The sequence below is a fragment of the Zea mays genome, unplaced genomic scaffold (genome assembly GCF_902167145.1).
Source record: "Zea mays cultivar B73 unplaced genomic scaffold, Zm-B73-REFERENCE-NAM-5.0 scaffold_34, whole genome shotgun sequence".
NCBI classification, from domain to species: Eukaryota; Viridiplantae; Streptophyta; class Magnoliopsida; order Poales; family Poaceae; genus Zea; species Zea mays.
The window spans coordinates 105,834-111,214 of NW_023366970.1; the positions used below are offsets into that span (position 1 = coordinate 105,834).

Consider the following 5,381-nt stretch of genomic DNA (forward strand, 5'->3'; position numbering starts at 1 on the left):
GTCAACAAACAATACGCGCCGCAAGATACATTGGTCAAAGTTTCATAATTACCTTATCCCACACAAATCGTTTACCTATAACGATTCACTACCCTTATGAAAAATCAATTACATCGGAGCGTTTCCGGGGGCGAATACACTTTGAATTTGATAAATGCATTGCTTGTGAAGTATGTGTTCGCGTATGCCCGATAGATCTACCCCTTGTGGATTGGAGATTTGAAAAGGATATTAAAAGAAAACAATTGCTTAATTATAGTATTGATTTCGGAGTTTGTATATTTTGCGGTAACTGTGTTGAATACTGTCCCACAAATTGTTTATCAATGACTGAAGAATATGAACTTTCTACTTATGATCGTCATGAATTGAATTACAATCAAATTGCTTTGAGTCGGTTACCAATCTCCATAATGGGAGATTACACAATTCAAACAATTAGGAATTCGCCTCAAAGTAAAATAGACGAAGAAAAATCTTGGAATTCAAGAACGATTACAGATTACTAGGTATTAGGATTTTTTTATTAGAAAAATCCATTTTTACTAACTCTAACGAAAAAAGAATAACTACTGCTTAACAACTTATATGTATATACAAAAAAATATCCTAATACCTTTTTCCTTCCTTGAATCTTTTAGTTTTAGTCAGTTCATGAAAAATTTTATACTAGAAATTTCTTCTTATCCATAATGGATTTACCTGGACCAATACATGAGATTCTTGTGCTATTTGGGGGATTTGGTCTTCTACTAGGAGGTCTAGGAGTAGTATTACTTACCAACCCAATTTATTCTGCCTTTTCGCTGGGATTAGTTCTTGTTTGTATATCCTTATTCTATTTTTTATTAAATTCCTACTTTGTAGCTGTCGCACAACTTCTTATTTATGTGGGAGCCATAAATGTCTTGATCATATTTGCTGTAATGTTTGTAAACGGCTCAGAGTGGTCTAAAGATAAGAATTATTGGACTATTGGAGATGGGTTTACTTTACTCCTTTGTATAACTATTCCTTTTTCACTAATGACTACTATCCCAGATACGTCGTGGTATGGAATTCTTTGGACTACAAGATCAAACCAAATAGTAGAACAGGGTCTCATAAATAACGTTCAACAAATTGGGATTCATTTAGCAACCGATTTTTATCTTCCGTTTGAACTCATTTCCCTAATTCTTCTAGTTTCTTTAATAGGTGCAATTACTATGGCTCGACAATAAGAAATACTTAGAATGAGTCAAAATTCTTAGAATTTCAAATATAAAATAAATAACTAAAGAATCACAATTTTGATTTAGTAAAACCCATCTACTGCCAATACAACAAATACCTTCTTTTCTCTTTTGTTGCGTAATTGTTCTATTCTAATTAATTGAATCGGTTCAATTCTTGTCCTCATATTGAAATGAATCGAGATTGATAAGGAGTTAGTTAATGATGTTTGAGCATGTACTTTTTTTGAGTGTCTATTTATTTTCGATTGGTATCTATGGATTGATCACAAGCCGAAACATGGTTAGAGCTCTAATATGTCTTGAACTTATACTGAATTCAATTAATCTAAATCTCGTAACATTTTCTGATCTATTTGATAGTCGCCAATTAAAAGGAGACATTTTCGCAATTTTTGTTATAGCCCTTGCGGCTGCTGAAGCAGCTATTGGACTATCCATTCTTTCTTCCATCCATCGTAACAGGAAATCAACTCGTATCAATCAATCCAATTTTTTGAATAATTAGACATAGAATCCCCTAAACAAAGGGGCATATATAATAATAAGAAACATTAAGATGAATAGAAATCTAATCTTATTTTCTTATTAGTGTTTAATAATATCCTTTTTTTGAGTAGGTTATTTCAGAGTATTGTTTTTTACTTATTGAATATTGCATTTTTGCAATTCATTGATATTGCAATTTGAATATTGCAATAATTTATATTGAAAAGATGATAGCCAATTTATTGGCTAATTCGAATTAGTATGTAGAATTCGTATAATTATAACTGTTGAAGCCTTAAATTCAAGTCTCTTGGCTCTTTTCACGCTTTCTCACAAACAGATTACGAAATATATTGCATTATTTGTTAAAGTTTGGATAAACCATTGCTTCGTCTGGTGTCTACAATACATCTAATTTATATAGTACTAATTTCATTTTTACCAGATCGAAAATTTTTATGTTGAAAAGGAAAATTTAGAGATCCAATGTCACATTCTGTAAAAATTTATGATACATGTATAGGATGCACTCAATGTGTACGAGCTTGCCCAACAGATGTATTAGAAATGATACCTTGGGATGGATGTAAAGCCAAGCAAATTGCTTCCGCGCCGAGAACCGAAGATTGTGTGGGTTGTAAGAGATGCGAATCCGCCTGTCCAACGGATTTTTTAAGTGTCCGCGTTTATTTAGGGCCTGAAACAACCCGCAGCATGGCTCTATCTTATTGATACGTTACAAAAAACTCCACTTGAATCGTCTGATTCCTCTTTACCGAAGAAGCCTGTGCTCGAAATAATCGAGCATGGGCTTTTCTGGTCAAAACGTATCTTGTCTTTATTACTTTATCATGAGTTATTTTCCTTGGTTAACAATACTTGTTGTTTTGCCGATATTTGCAGGTTCATTAATTTTCTTTTTACCTCATAAAGGAAATAAAATCGTTAGGTGGTATACTATAGCTATTTGTTTATTAGAATTCCTTCTAATGACTTATGCATTCTGTTATCATTTCCAATTGGAGGATCCTTTAATCCAATTAAAGGAGGATTCTAAATGGATAGATGTTTTCGATTTCCACTGGAGATTGGGAATCGATGGACTTTCATTAGGATCTATTTTATTGACAGGATTTATCACTACTTTAGCTACTTTAGCGGCTTGGCCGGTTACTCGGAATTCGCAATTATTCTATTTCCTGATGCTAGCAATGTATAGCGGTCAAATAGGATTATTTTCTTCACGAGACCTTTTACTTTTTTTTATCATGTGGGAGTTAGAATTAATTCCTGTTTACTTACTTTTATCCATGTGGGGGGGAAAGAGGCGTCTGTATTCAGCTACCAAGTTTATTTTGTATACTGCAGGCGGTTCCATTTTTTTCTTAATTGGAGTTCTGGGTATGGGATTATATGGTTCCAATGAACCCGGATTAGATTTAGAAAGATTGATTAATCAATCATACCCTACAACATTGGAAATACTACTGTATTTTGGCTTCCTTATTGCTTATGCTGTCAAATTGCCGATTATACCTTTACATACGTGGTTACCAGATACCCATGGGGAAGCGCATTACAGTACATGTATGCTTTTAGCCGGAATTCTATTAAAGATGGGAGCATACGGATTGATTCGGGTCAATATGGAATTGTTACCGCATGCTCATTATCTATTTTCCCCTTGGTTGGTAATAATAGGAGCGGTGCAAATAATCTATGCAGCTTCAACTTCTCTTGGTCAACGAAATTTCAAAAAAAGAATAGCCTACTCCTCCGTATCTCACATGGGTTTCATAATTATAGGAATTGGTTCCATAACCAACATTGGACTAAATGGAGCTATTTTACAAATATTATCTCATGGATTTATCGGTGCTACACTTTTTTTCTTGGCGGGAACGGCTTGTGATAGAATGCGTCTTGTTTATCTCGAAGAACTGGGGGGAATATCTATCCCAATGCCAAAAATTTTTACCATGTTTAGTAGCTTTTCAATGGCTTCTCTTGCCTTGCCGGGAATGAGCGGTTTTGTTGCAGAATTAGTAGTATTTTTTGGACTAATTACTAGTCCTAAATTTATGTTAATGCCAAAAATGCTAATTACTTTTGTAATGGCAATAGGAATGATATTAACTCCTATTTATTTATTATCTATGTTACGCCAGATGTTCTATGGATACAAGCTATTTCATGTTCCAAACAAAAATTTTGTAGATTCTGGACCACGAGAACTCTTTCTTTTAATCTGTATCTTTTTACCAGTAATAGGAATTGGTATTTATCCAGATTTGGTTCTCTCGCTATCCGTTGATAGGGTAGAGGTTCTATTATCCAATTATTATACTAAATAGGATTTTCTTTTTTTAACCAGTCCGCTCTATATTCCAGAGTGGAAAAATAAAAAATTCAGAAAAAAGTAAAAAAGTCTAATTAGATCTATCTCGAATTTTTGAGAACCCCTTGAACGTCTTTTCAAAGGGTTCTCAAATCAAACTAAAAAGGAAAAAAACCGAAGGTTTTATGTTATGTAATTATTTAGATGGTAATGTAAATGAACCGTAACTATGTAAACCTATTCCTAACAGATTGATACCAAAATAGCAGATCCAAATTATAAGAAATCCTATCGAAGCTACAAGTGCGGAATTCGTACCCTTCCAATTTGGATTTTTTCTACTATGTAAATATATTGCAAATATGGTCCAGGTAATAAATGCCCAAGTTTCCTTAGGATCCCAATTCCAATAGGATCCCCATGCCTCATTAGCCCATACTGCTCCACAAAGAATACCCACGGTTAAAAGAGTAAACCCTAGACTAATGACACGATAACTCCAAGAATCCAAACGCTCAGTTAATTGATATTTGTAATAATTTGGAAATACGGGAAAAGAGGTGTTTTTTAAAGCACTTCTTTTTGCATATAAATATTCAATCTCACTAAAGAAAAATGTTTTAAGAAAAACATTTTTCTTTAGTGAAAAGAAATCGAAATTCTTTCGAAATCTAATGATTAGAAGAGCGGCGGATAATAAGGATCCACACAAAAGAGTTGCATAGCTTAGTAACATCATACTGACATGCATCATTAACCACTGAGATTGTAGAGCAGGTACTAGTATTGTGGATTGATGCATTTCAGTTAAAAGACCCGACGTGGCAAAGCCTTGCGTTAAAATAGTACTTGGCGTAGTTATTGTGCTTAAATCATTTTTCGAGTTCTGTATCTTAGGAATAGTATGAAGAATATACAGAGTCCATGAAAGGAAGATCAATGACTCATATAAATTACTTAATGGAAAATGTCCCGAAGAAACCCAACGAGAGACTAAAAATCCTGTTATAGAGAAAAAAGTAGCTATCATTCCTTTTTCTGACGAATCACGTAATCCCCTAAGTTCACGAACTAATAAGGTTATCAAATGAATCGTAATCACAATTGAAATGGTTGAGAAAGAGATATGAGTTAGTATATGTTCTAAAGTTGCAAATAGCATAACGATAAGGTCCCATTACAAAATTGGAAATTTCGAATTGAATCCATTTTCTAATTTATTGTATTCTTTTTCGAGAATGCCGCCACTCGGATTCGAACCGAGATGCTTGAGCACTGCTTCCTAAGAGCAGCGTGTCTACCAATTTCACCATGGCGGC

General features: G+C 33.8%; 1 non-coding gene across 1 annotated transcript; it reads right to left on the minus strand.

Moving 5' to 3' along the window:
• Nucleotides 1–5,301: 5,301 nt before the first annotated feature.
• TRNAL-UAG (transfer RNA leucine (anticodon UAG)) lies at nucleotides 5,302–5,381 on the minus strand. The gene has a single exon. It is a non-coding gene; the product is annotated as a tRNA-Leu (tRNA).